Source organism: Castor canadensis, chromosome 14 (assembly GCF_047511655.1).
Source record: "Castor canadensis chromosome 14, mCasCan1.hap1v2, whole genome shotgun sequence".
Classification (NCBI taxonomy): Eukaryota; Metazoa; Chordata; class Mammalia; order Rodentia; family Castoridae; genus Castor; species Castor canadensis.
This window is the reverse complement of record NC_133399.1, coordinates 17,255,190-17,269,753: the sequence shown is the minus strand read 5'-3', so window position 1 is coordinate 17,269,753 and position 14,564 is coordinate 17,255,190. Positions and strand designations below refer to the sequence as shown.

At 38.1% G+C, this 14,564-nt stretch overlaps 1 pseudogene; it reads right to left on the bottom strand.

Moving 5' to 3' along the window:
• The window catches only part of LOC109678941 (olfactory receptor-like protein OLF4), a 34,697-nt pseudogene extending 21,043 nt beyond the window's left edge, over window positions 1–13,654 (bottom strand).
• Between the last annotated feature and the right edge of the window lie 910 nt (window positions 13,655–14,564).

The window sequence follows — 14,564 nt, the reverse complement described above, 5'->3', positions numbered from 1 at the left end:
AGTTTAGAAGTTCAGTGAGAAGCTGGATTGGATTAGTGTATACAGTAGTCATGTGTGGAAATACCATACTCAGTTTCATTCATATTTATAATTGATACAGATTAGTGTGAAAGAAAATATAATTTAATACAGAAAAGTTGCAGCAATTTAAGGATTCCAAGTATTTGTCTTCAATATCCACGTCTACATCACTTCCTTTTTAGTGCCTAACTCCTAAGAACCACAAATCTATTCACAACTTCCACACTATTGCCATATTATCAATGTGATCTTGAATAAGAAATATCCAACTAGGAAATATGGGGGGCAGGGTAGATAACTCTGTGTGCCTGGGTGTCCTATGACTGTAGGAGGCATTAAAGACATCAAGTTGAAATAGAATCAAGACCCTAAATACAAAAAACCCTCTATTGATGAGCTATAAGAAAACTGAATATACTAAATTCTGCACTGTCAGTAAAGGCAGAAAGTGACACATCAATTAATGATAAACACACAAACAACTTGTATTCTCTGATTATATTCTCTTATAAAATACTGTAAAGGAACTGAGTTACCAAATGCATGTCTCCTACATGGAAGTGCAACAAATGTAATCAGTTTCAATGTCCATCAACCAATGAAGGTATAAATAAAATTAGATAGGTAGGTAGATAGGTAAATAGATAGATATAGATAGATAACAATGCAAAATCATTTAGTCAGAGATAAGAATGAAATTATAAAGGGCTTTGGGCTTGATAGGAAGGTGCTTTACCACTTTAGCCACTTCCCCAGCCCTGAAATTATACACTTTGATTTCAGAAAAAAATGGAAGGAATTGGAAATCATCATGGACAATAAGCCAGCCTTAGAAAGAAAATGAAAACACAAAATCTAGACCAAAAGAAATGCCATGAGTGCAAAATGAGGATATTGCTTTAAGGTGAAAGCCAATAGGAGAGGCAGGGTGAACACAGAGTCTGTAGAGAAGGTGAATGTGATTAAGGTACTTTATATGAATATATTAACATAGAATAATGAAACCTGTAAAAATTGCTTAGTGAGCAAGGGGATAAGACAGAGGAATAGAGGGGGTGAATTTCATGAAAGTTCACTGGTGCATGAAAGAAAATATATCATGATGAACTCTCTTTGTAATCAAAAAAGAAATGGCATTGTTACAGCCATATGCATCATATGAGATGAAAGATTCCAAAAATATATATTCTACACAATGATATGGGAATTCCAAGTATTTTGAATCCAATGTTGGAGAAACCCCAGCAAAATTTGAAGATAATACAATGAAATGATTGGATGTCAGAGAGAGGAGAATTTGTGACAAAGTGAAATTTGTATTTGCATTGTACAGAGAAACTAAAATCAGAGAAACAGAAACACCAGGAATAAAGTAGAATGAACAAGTTACATATCCACCATCAAAGAATTCAAACTCTGACCCAGAGGCTTTGAGTCCTGCAATCATGGGAACTTACTTATTCCCAGAATGGATGGCCATCTGATTGTTTCTATCTCAGAAAGTCTTTTCAGAACATGCTTGTCCTTACTCCTCAGATTGCAAATGAAGGGTCTCAGCATTGAGGTGACCACAAGGCTCATCACAGAGGCTATTACAGTGGATTGTGAATTTTGAGTCACAGAAGAACTGAAGTTCTCACAAAGGCTTTTGCAATTAAAAAAGGAGACAAATGAGAGGTGAGATGCACATGTGGAAAATACTTTCTACTTCCCCCGAACTGAGTCTGAACAAATGGAGGAAACTCTCTTGAAGTAAGTATAAAGAATGCCAGCCAGGGGATCACCACCTAGTAGCACAGCTCTAAAATATGTCACCACCTTGTAAAGAAATGAATCACAACAAGCAAGTTGCACCACCTGAATCACTTCACAGATAAAGTATGGAATTTCTGAGTGTGCAAAAAAGGAGAGTTGTTATACTATTAAGCTTTGTAAAAAGGAAAACAGGAAACTCACAATCCAGGACATGAGAACCAACAACACACAAAGCTGAGGGTTCATGATGACTCTGTAATGCAGTGGGTGCCATATGGCAACAAAATGATCATAGACCATAAATGTCAGCATAAAAATGTCCAATGTTATAAAGGGTATGAACAAATGCATTTGGGTGATGCAGGATTTATAGGTAATTGGCCTTGCTCTGTGACTGGATGTCCACCAGCATCCTTAGGATGCAGGATAAGTTTGAACAGATATTCACTAAGGAAATATTGGATAGAAGATATACATGGGTGTGTGCAGGTGGGGGTCTGAGATCATTACCAGGATGATGAACAGTTTACCAAACACAGTGTCCTGGTTCATGGCAAGAAACAGTCCATAGAGAAAATACTACTCTGGCATGCTCTGAAATTCAAGGAAGTAGAAATTCGAAGTCTGTGCATCATTCACTGGCACCATTTGGTTGATATGAGTAACATAAAAAAGAAAATGAAGGAATGACTCACTTATGCAATAATATCATGACAGAAATACTCTTTTATATCCTGCAATCAAGATGTGAGTTTCTATATATTGCATGGGAATCTTCTGCACTTGCCATTTCTGATTTGCAAATCCAGTCCAACTCTCAGCCTTTTCCAAAGTGGTCATGCATTCAAACATTTTAACACACTAATTTTTACGTGCACTAGAAAAATATAATTTAGTGATGCTCATGCTGTAGGTACTGTTTGGGTGATGATTGATGTATACAAAAAAATCAAGTGTTCTTAAAATACATGAAGGTGAAATAAGACCAGTAGATGTAAGAAAATACATTTAGGTAAATAAATCATCAATGGAAATGATGGATGGTGACAGATACTATCAAGGAAAGGGGAGACACAAAGGAGAAAGTACATAGTAATTGTTACTTTTTCGTGGATTTTCAAGCAAGACCACCACTTTGCAAAGAAACCCCAGGAAGGCAGGGAGGGATCCACAAAGTCATGTACATAAGTCTGTGCCAGGAAGGAGGAAAAAGTCCCTGAGCAATGTCCTTGATTCAAGGTCAACATGAAGACTATGTGACGAGAAATATAAGCAAGAACAGAGTGACAAGATCTAGTGGTGGGTAATAATGACAAAAGTGGAACCATTGCTGCTGAAGCACCAAACAGAAGGAGTCAGTTTGTCTATATGTTTTTGCACGGCATTTTGGGATTTTTTTGTGCTTCTTGGTGAACAGGCTTACTTTTAAAACCTTTTTATTACCATATGACCTTTGTACAAGGGTATATATTGTGACATTTCCATATGTTGTACCCAGGTTTGATTCATCCCCTCCATTTTCTCCCTCCTACCCCAATCCCCTTCTTAAAATGTCTTCATGAGATTTTGGTGTTCCATACTCATACATACAAGGAAGGCACTGTAATCATATTTACCCTTCTTTACCCTCTTCCTTTACCCTCCCACTCCCACTGACATCTTCCCCTTAACATGACCTGCTTCACATTCCTTTCCTTCATTGTTTTGTTTTAGTCTCTGTTTGTTGTTCAGTGAGGTATTGTCCAGGCATTTTACCTGTAAATATATTGTACTTTAGTCATCCAACCCCCTCATTTACTTTTCCTTAACCTTTGTCCACTACCCTGTATTGTTCAACTGCTTTCAGTGTATTTGTTGTGTCTTGTTCCAACACAGATATGTTGCAATTCATATCATTCATTCCCTATCACTCTTTTCTTGTTTTCCTCATCCCTTAGTCTCCTCTAACCATCCCATTTTTGGAAACGTTTTGTGTGTGTGTGTGTGTGTACGTGTGTGTAAAAATGCTTGTATTTGCATGACATTAACTGCAGAGATGTCTCGTGAATTGGAGTACAACTGCCATTTTTCTCTCTGTTTTGTTATGTTCAGACCTCTGTATTATGGGTTAGTTTGGGGAATATCAAAGCCCACATTCCATTTTTTTTGTGAACTACCCTCACTTTAAGGACAACCACAACAACAAGACACACACACATACACACACTTGAAGTAATGTCACAAGCCGTGGTCTTCAAGGGCTTTGTTTATTTCACGTTATCCTCACTGCCATGTTCACTATGAGAAATGACAACACAACAAGCAAGTTTTCTGTATCACGTCTCTCCAGTGAAGTTTTGAAGTGGATAGATAAATTCTACAATGCAAATTTTCAACCATTTAAATTTCAGGCTCCATTTTGCAATGATCATTTTGTACTGTGTTCAAAGAAATGTAAAAAGTTCAGATGGATATGTAGATCTGTGATACAGCTTACCTAGTGTACGCCAGCCCCTGCTTTCTATCACCACTACCAAAAAAGAAAGGCCTCAGAATAAATTTCTCAATTGAGGAAGAGAGAGAATGACTCTGATGGGGTACATTTCTAATTTGGTCAGTGGTCTGAGAAGAATTATAAGAAAAATTTTCCCTGTTTCTAGTTGCATTACAGATCCAGACATATCCTCTTAAGGACTAGCAAAAACTAACAGACAAAAAAGGCAAACAGTGATGTATTTTGGGTGGTATGGCACAGATTGAACAGCTGATGGTAAAATAAAAGGGAAAAATAAAACAAAAATTCCCAAAACAAATCAGAAAACTTTGGGCAGTTTTTAATTTAAGCAGGAAAAGACATGTGAGTAAATGTAAAAATGATAAAATTTTTTTAAAAGTTCAGTTACTAATCTCAAAGAAAAGATTTTCTCCTGCAAAATTTGGTATTGGTTGGTCGATTGGGTGTCGTTGATTTATTTCATTTTAAGTGAAACATAATTGTCAGTATATGTAGTAAAACATGGTGCTTCAGTACATACACATATGGTGTAAATGATCAAATTAGGATAATTATCATGTCCATACCCTTGATAATTCATCATTTGGTTATCATTGAGAGTATTCAAAATTCCCCTTCTAGCTATTTTAAATATTCATGTCATTGTTAACTGTGGTGACCAACCCATGCAACACAGCACCAAAATATAAAGCTCCTATTTACCTTTGCACCCATCTATCAAATTTTCCCTGTTCTCTCTCACTTCCCGGGTCTGCTAAGCACTATTTTCCTCTCTAGTTCTGTGAGGCCAAGTTTTTAGATTACACAGGAAACCCAGGTGGTATTTCTCATTCTAGTGAACTGGACTTTTCATGCACAATAACTGAGGAGACAGACCCCATTCCCATTCTCTTGTGTGATGTCCTGTCTGTGCTACTTCAGGGTTTCAGCTTTGAACTCTGAAAATATTCACTGGAATACTCCAGACCTGCCTGTGCTTTAATCCAACATAAGAATATTTCCCCAGTGCTTCCTCCATAAATTCTGCACGCACATGACGATTCTGCACTTTTCCACCAAACACAATGCCTCATTGTCTTATCCTTGAGGATGCTGCATCACGCACACGCACACGCACACTTACTTCACTGTACTGTGTATCAACATCATGATGCAAGATTCGAATGGGCAGAGGCCTTACTTGCTTTATTCACTGTGCTCTGTTCACAGTGGAATATGAATATGTCTGTGTCTAGAGTATAAAATCTTTAAAAAGATGATGTGAAATGAGAGAATTGCAGGGAACAGTAGGTTAAATTGAGTGATATCAAAGTAATTATATTAAAGCTATACAGAGAAGCATCAAGAATGAAGTGAAGGTAAATGTTCAACATCAACAGTTTAATGAAACAACACATTGATAATTAAATTGTCACAGACTTAGTTATTAAAGTGTATAATGAAAATGTTCCTCAAAATTAGGTTATAGGTTAAGTGCTCAATTTATATTTGTCGAGTAAATTAGGAAAGATGCCTCAGTGTATAGTGACATTTAAAACAAAGTAATTTATGTTAAATGGCTTACTGAAGCTTGAATAATAAAATAAAAGATGATGTAAAAGGCTTTTGTTCCTAAAGGAAATTATGTTGTTGCCCTACCTCACATACCTGATGAAAACTAAAGATATTTCAGACCTCAATATGAGAGTGAACAATGCATTTTAGAGGACCAGCAAGACAATGACGTATATGTTAGTGGTGGGAAAAATCATCTTGAATAATGAAGGAAACTCAGCAGTAAGAAGACAGACATATTCTTGTAAAAAGAATTTGAAATTTTTTAGGAAAAATATCACTCAAAAAAGTAAGTTGACAAATAGCAAACTAGAAACTTCTATGGAAATGCTTCCAACTATGAAATGGGCAGAATAATAAGCCAATGAAAAGGTTGTTTCATCTAAGAAATAAGAAATGCCTTCATGTACTGTGTCCCTCCACAGGTAAGGCACTGTGTCTCTTTTCCACCTGATTAAATACAAAGGTCCTTAGACACGTGTTCTACCTCACACTGAACACTCATTTAGCCTCTCAGTCCCTCCTCCACCTGGACTTTCATTGCCATCATGTCACTGTCAACAACTGTTGCAGGCCAGTGCCAAGAGTTCTTGCCTTCACTGGCCAAGGAATTGGCTCTTGAAACAATGGATTGATTCATGGGACAACAAGGTTGACACACAAAGTAGAATTTATTAGAGAAAGAAAGCTGCAGGTAGAGCAGTGCAGTGGAGCCTGGAAACCAGTGACTCCCTGCTGAGGTGAAGTCTGGGGCTTTTTATGGATGCTTTAACTCTGGGTTAGGGTAAGGATTAGGTGGGTTTTTTCCATTGACCATGGATTTGTGTGCATGGACTCTCTTTTCAATGAGCTAGTATGTTTGCCCCTTAACGGAGCAAACAACCTTGAGAACATTCTGTTTATCAGTATCGTAGCAGATTAATGTAGTCATTTGTCCCCTCTTCAAGGTGCAGGAATGCAGACTTATGAGGCCATGTATCTCCTTCTCAGGTTGCAGGACTCATAGTGCTCTCCATGGTGGATGGAATCCTGACTCATTCATCTCTCCTTTAGGTCCCCAGACCCAACAAGTACCCTCCTGAGACAAGTACCCAACTGCTGTTGGAGAGAGGGGCAATGACTTGTCTAGCTGCTTCCTGCTGACAATGGGGCAGTGGGAAATAGGTGTGATGGAAATTGTTGACCTGCCTAGTCTCCAGAGGCCCCCTATAGAATTGGATGGAGGTCTCACACATAGGCAGAGGTGAGTATTCCTTAAGATCTGGTATTTGATCCATTGGACCTGTTGAGATATGAATCTGGAGAGGGCATTTATTATACAAAGCCAAAATAGGAATACTAGAAGGAGCGTAAAAAGGGACCAACCAGAAGTGGTGTCCAAGGAGCCCAGATCCATATGTTGCTTCAGAAGGACCACGAATTAGCTAGCTAGCTGTTGTGAGGGGTTAGCAGGGTCTTTAAAGGAAAAGAGGCTGACTGTCAGGATGTAGAGGAATATAAAAGAAAGTGTATTGAAGTCTAGTATAGAGCAATATTGGGCTTTTGAGGGTATTTGAGCCAATAGAGTATAGGATTGGAGGGGAATGACTACTTTATTAATGAGCTGGAGATTTTGAACAAGTTTTTATTTATCTGGTACTTTTTAGACAGCAAGAATAGGAGAATCATAGGGGCTGGAGTAACTGATTAGTAACACCTGTTTTGTTTTAAGGATTTTTTTATGATAGGAAAGAGGCATTGTCAGCCCTCAGTTTTGAGGAGATACTGTGAGGAATCTTTCAGTCTTATTCGAATCAGGAGGGTCATTTTTGTTCACCCTACAATCATTCCATCAGTCCACAGATTTAGAGGTGACATATTGACTTCTCAGGGTGCAGGGCTTATAGTGCTTTCCTTGGGGGATGGGATATTGACTCACTCATCTATCCTTTAGCTTCACACCCAACACAATGGCCCTGCACTCTGAGTTTGATGTTCTCTTTCCTTTCTAGGAAGTTAAATAAACACATCAGTGAATTAACCATCTCTCATATCTGGGCTGTCTGCATTGGCTCTGAGGTGACCTTAGGCGAATATTTTTCTCTCCCATATCTCAAAAGCTGTCCTGCAGCATCTGCTAGACTGTCAGACTCACCTGAATACTTTTTCTGAATAGAAGGTCTCCCCATGGAAATCTTAGTCCCTTTCTGGATAGTTGACCATGCAGATTAAACTCATTTAAGAAGACAGTACAGAGAAAATCTTGAATATCAGTCCTCACCAGACCAAAATTTTATTCACTGAATGACCACAGATGGTGAAAATTATAGCTCTGGACCTCTGTTCCCTGAGCACATCTCCCTCTTGGTTTTCCATCCTGAGTCCATCATTTACCTGTAGGACATATCTCTACAGTGAAAGCAATTTGTTTTCTTGTTGATTCTCTGGTCTCAAGACATCTATTTAAATTTACAATTCCTAGCTTAAAGAAATATCTTCTGCCTTCTGGAATTCTGAACTCATACCGCAATCCTAAATCTCAATGTTTTTCCCAAAGTCTAAACCCAAAGGACCCACCTTAACTGGGACCTTTGGCTCCCAAAATCCTTCATGTGTGTTCAAACACCACACCTGATATTTCAAAGCATTTACCAATCCTTTTCAACAAGCAGATGATCTGTGGTCACTTCATATAAAAGCGTGGGCAGTAAACCTTTGACTTCACACTTTATGCAAAGTTTTTTAAATATCCAGTGGAACACATTAGCAGTTAGAATCCAATTATTTTCATTATTTATTTATTTATTTATTTATTTATTTATTTTAGTGGTGAAGGGGTATGAACTCATGGCCTCAAACTTGCTAGGCAGGCACTCTAACACTTGAGCTAATATTCACTGTAACAGAATGGACAACACGTGGGCAAGTGCTACATGCCTGGAACCTAGCAGGTTCTCAGTAGATATTTGTAGAATCAGTGGTTACATAAATGTCTTGATAGGAACACTGTTTTTCTTCTCTAGCTCTGTGCACCTTACTGCAAATTATTTAGACTATTCAGGGTATTTTCTGGTTCCATATAATTTTATGACAGCTGCCTATATTTCTGTGAGGAATGTCTTTCTTATTTTGGTAGGAATCTAATACAAACATGCTTCATATATGAGTTTGTATATGATTATATCTGTTGTGGATTATATGTTTCTCTCACATATCTATCTTCAATGTATGAGAGGAAACATGTGGCTTTTTTTCTTTTCTGAACCTAGCATGCTTAATTCACTTGACCTGATGTCCTCCAATACCCTCCATTTACCTCCAAAACAACTGGGTTCATAATTTCTCATGGCTTTTCTTCATGTCCTCTGTAAGTCCATCTGTCTGTCTTGGATTTGGCATGTGATTGTAGCATTATTCTAACATACCATAGAAGAAATTTCCCAAGAATGCACTTGAGGCACACTATCAATCCCAATATATTCTATTGTCAAAGTAAATGAAAATCCTAAATCCTCCTCAAGCTGTGGACTCAAGCATGTGACTCCTTTCACATGCCTCCTCAGCATCTGAATGATTTTTGTATAGAAGAGACTGTGACTAAGGCACAATCACCCCCAAGTGTCCATTGGCTATGGCTTCCAGGAATGCATTGGACACAAAAGGCTGCCTTTATATCATTAAATCAGCTGCAAGCAACTCATCGTGAATCTGCATGTCAGTGTACCAAAAAAAAGAACTCTTTTCAAAAACAGTCCATAGCCATATTTAGCCACATACAATACCTTGTCATTTTCTATCTCAGTATCAAGGGTAACTTGTACCTCCTGAATATCCAGAATTTGAGGGTGGAGGAGCAGCAGAAGGCCCCAGAGAATATAGGATTCAGAAATGAAACAGCATGAAATGATGGACAAGGATGTACCAGTGCTCTTTCAGTGGCAAACAGATTTCATGACCATCAAAATGTCACTTATGCAGAAAAGTTGAAATTTCCCTTCCTTCTTTTGACCCTTATGGCATTTTTGTGGATCTTTCTGGGTTATTCTCTTGTAAACAGGTGTTCATATGAAGCTTCCATCAGAGAATAAGAATGCACTGTAAATTGAATGGCAAAGAACTCATCATTACAAAACTTTTCAAAATTGTCAGGTTTTCTTGTAGGTCTTTCTGGTTTATATTCCTGTAGACAGTGTTTATATAAAACAGTGTTTACATCAAATTAGAATACACTGTAATGTAATGGCAAGGTACACATCATTATATAAGCTTGTGCTTTATTTTCTAATTTGTCGGGCTTTCTTTTTTCTTCTTATATATTTTATTATCATATGTGTACATATGTGTTTATTTGCTGTATTTCTACAGATGCATACAGTGCACTTTGATCTAATTCACCCTATTACTCCTCTTAAATTCTTATGCCCAATTACAACTATATTAATAGATCTCATTTTTCTATTTTTATGCATGCATAGAAATTAGTTTTATCATATTCACACCCTATTGCATTCTCCATATACCCATGCTCTCCCTCTAATTCTTTAAATACTCTTGCTTTCACACTCATGCCACTTTTCAGATTGTGTATATGAGAAAAAACATAAAGTATATAAGTTGGGCTTATTTTGTTTACTATAATGACTTCCAGTTCTGTCCATTTTCCATAATTTCATTCTGCTTATGACTGAATATTATTCCCTTGTGTATATGTGTATGTGCAACACATTATTTTCAATCTTTCCATATATAAGCAACTAAGCTGATTGCATTACTTCACTAGAGTGAGTAGAAGTGCTACCAAAAAAGGTGGGCAGATATCTGTTTTGAGTTCCAGCATTGCTCTTTTTGACGATAATTGCTGTGGATATATATGGGACCTTTTGTAAATATGAATGTTAATACCATGGTGAAACCCTTTGAACAATGAAAATACACTTAAAGAACAAGGATGAAGGACACTTGCTGTTAGGAACTGGGTACTAATAGGAGGTGATAGAGTGAATGGAAAGGGTGAGGAACATTGAATAAGGTCAATGTTCTTCATATCCTCCATGAAAATAGAACAATGAAACTTTTTAAATAATTTTAAGTGGGGGAGAGGGAAGGAAGAGGGTGATGAGGGGATGAAACTAACCAAGGCATATTATAACCTTATAGTTAAATGTCACAATGAAACTTCCTGCACAACTAATATATGGTAAAAAAAAAATTTTAAGACATTGGTTTTTCTATTTCTTGAAGAGATACTTTGCAATATTGATGGGGATGGCATCAAATGTATATTTGTTCAACCAGTGTCTGACTAATTTTCCTCCATTCAACAAAAATCACTGAGTACAATACCCTTATGAAGAAGTGTTCTACATAGATATACTTCTGATTTATAAAAATGAATGGGATGCACTTCTGAATTTCTAAGGACCTATATTATGTATGGTTTTTTAAATCAGTAAATTGAGTGGACCAAAAAGAAAGAGAAACAAATAAGAAGGTGAGGATCCTCTGGCTTATCATTTACTTAACCTCAGAACACATCCCATACAGGATATTTCCAAAGGAGGCCTACTGGAATCAGCTCTGAAAACATCTGCAACATATATATGAGTGATTTTTTTAACAATCCTAAAACCAAACACTAGTGTAGATAGACAGATTGTAGTCTACAAATTTATAATGACTGACTAAAAATGAATAGTGTAATCCAAAATACAATTTTATGACGTACAGCTAGGACAGGAAAAACCCCAAATAAAGAGCCAAGTAATGACTTGCTTTGCGGTATATATAAACAGAAGTAGTGAAAACATGTAAAGAAGTAGGCCAGGCTCTCTACTACTCAGGTCCATGCAACTGCTACTCATGGCAATCCAGCCAAGGTCCTTTCACCGAGAGGTCCATTTTTCCAAGGAGTCTCCCCAGGGCCCCTTTCTCTCTCTGCTCCTCAGTCTGTAGATGAAGGGATTCAGCACAGAGGTGAATGTGTACACTGCTTTGAGACCATCAGATGGTCCTAGAGAACAGAGAAGCTGCAGAACTGAGGAAGATCCCCAAGGCCATTGCTGCATTTTGGATCACAAATGTCCCCTACAGGCCCTGTTGATAGAGGTTATGAATCCAGTTTGGCACAATTAAGAAGTGATAGAACTTCTAATGAGTTAAAGCCTTGTGGAAGGTCTTGGGTAGTTTGGTCATAACTTGGAAGTTCATATGGGACACAAGCATCTTCCTGATTCTTTTCCTCTACTTCCTGACTATGAACCTGAGAAGCTTCTATCTACCTATGTTCTCTCTTCCCCAGGATGTGATGCCTCACCAGTTGCACAAAGCCATGGAAACAGATCATCATGGAATAGAATCACAAATACTCTGAGCCAAAAGAAGTTTCTGTTTATAATTTGATGATATCACATCCTTTATTTCCGTAATGAATAGTTGATAAACAAATCCAGTGCCATGGAACCAGGAGCTCACCAAGAGGGAGATGTATGGTTAGAAAAGTCTTGTAGTTGCCCTCACCTCATAACATTCTAGGATAGGTAAAAAATCTGAGAACCAAAGAAGAAAATCCCAGGGAGAAAATACAAGCAACACCTAGGATGATAGGCTCAGTTGCAGCACAATGTGACTGGTCAGAGTATGGGAACAGGTGAGTTTCTCAATTTCCAGAACATCACAACACATGAATGGAATACATTTATGAAGCAGAGAAATTGTGAGTTAAATGGAAAACAAGAATTTTGAACTGCCTAAACATAGCTTGTTTGGATACATTTACTTTTCCCACTTGTATTTTTAATTAAAAGTTTTATGTTGAAGTAATTCTACGTTTACGTGTAGTAGTAAGACTCAACAATAAGAGATTCATGTACTTTTTCTCCATTTCCATAATAGTAACATGGAGTTAAATATTGATACACCGTATGAGAGAAAATACTGATCATTGACTTTCTGGTCTTGGTGAACTTCACTTAATGTACTGATCTCCAGGTTTTTTGAAAGACCTTCCATTACCAGAGCAATTACAATTAAAGTGTGTGTCTGAAGTTTGTGGAGGTGGGGAAACAATAGCAGTGTTACTCTCCTTCCCTGGCATTGCAAAACCCTGACAACCATCTCCAGCACACTGCAAATAAAAATACTTCAAAATTCTCTGTGTGTGTGTGTGTGTGTGCATATGTTTTAGAATAAATCCCATAAATCCCATGTAGTTGATAATGCCATTAATTGCAATGTCAAAAACGTTAGTATTGAATTTGAGAATACAGGTAGGAATCATAAAATTTAGACACTTATTACCAGTATAGGAAGACCTAGGATAATGAGCAATGGTGAGAGGGTCAGGGATTTAACTGAGAGGAAAATCAGATCCAGGGAGGAAAAAGGGGTGAATGGGAGCCCCCACTCACCGTAGCTCCAACCCTACATCACACAGGGTTTGGCGTTGCCCCAACCTTACCTCTCAGTCTGGGATATACAGGGGTAGCAGGAACTCCTGGCTGACAATAAAGTGCTGCCTAAGGTTAGACAGAACACTGGTCCAGGCTGCAGGCCCAGCCTCACCAAGGGGGTTGAGGGGATGGAGGGCCAAACAGCACCAGCAAGGGACTCCAAGAGAGTTTCACTGGACCCTATCACAGATTCAATATCCTCACTGGCCTCACCATTTCCCACATTTGGAGCATTGTCAACCAGGTGAAGTGCTTCTACCATGGCCTGGTGAAAGTGTTTGCAGGTACATTTAGAGTTCACCAAGGCAAATGATGGCAAAATGTACATCATAAGCCACTTGGAAAAAACTATAACTGGGCCAGTGCATTCAGGATTTGTGGATGCAAACAGGGCAACAGGCATGATAGTCTTGTATCTTTCTCAATGCTTTGCTGGAGTATTGAAATTATCCAGGGTTGTCATGAGGATGGTTCTGTTCATTGTTGACTGATAGTACTTTGCCCAAGGCAACCAAGGCAGCAGAAAAGGGTTAAGATGTGACAATTAAGTAGTCAAATTTCCCTGACTCCCAATATCTTAGGTTGTTTATAAAAAAAAAAACATTGAAATGGATGTAATTAACATTAGGAGTGCTTTAACAGTGTTTAACAGTGCACCAAGAATGCTGAACTGCTTCCCAGTCTACAGGGAGAGATTGATTTCTAAATCTGTCTCAACTGTGGGCATGCCCTTGAAGACCTTGAAGGGGGTGATGGGAACCCAGTCTCTTCCTGTCCCTTTTTCACTTGATGAGCAGCTCTTCTCCACCACACACTCCTTTCCTCTCATGATCAGCAGTTTCAGTTTCTGCCAAGGAAAACACTAATTGAACCAACTGATTAGGTTCTGGAACTTTCAAGATGGTACCAAACTAAGCAATCTAGGGTTATAAATTGATTGCATCAGCTTTTGTAACAGTAATGGAAAACTGTCTAATAGCCATTGAACAAGGATGCACCATAGATAGGAAAGGTTTTAGCTGGCCCCAGCTGATGAACCACTCTGGATAGAGGATATAAACTCAGAATTAACAGAAGAAACCTGGGAAAATGCGCCATAACTAGGACAATGTTCACAGAATACAGCACAATGAGAAAAAAGGATAAGTGAGGATCAGGACTTTAGACTGACCTCAAAAAGTGAGGGAATTTGATGATTATGTGGATGGGAAGAATTCTACAATGTTCCCTTGTGCAAAATTCACATTTCTAGTTCAAAATTCCATCTGTACTACTGTCTCCCTCACCTTCTCCTCAGCCTACAGGGCTATAAT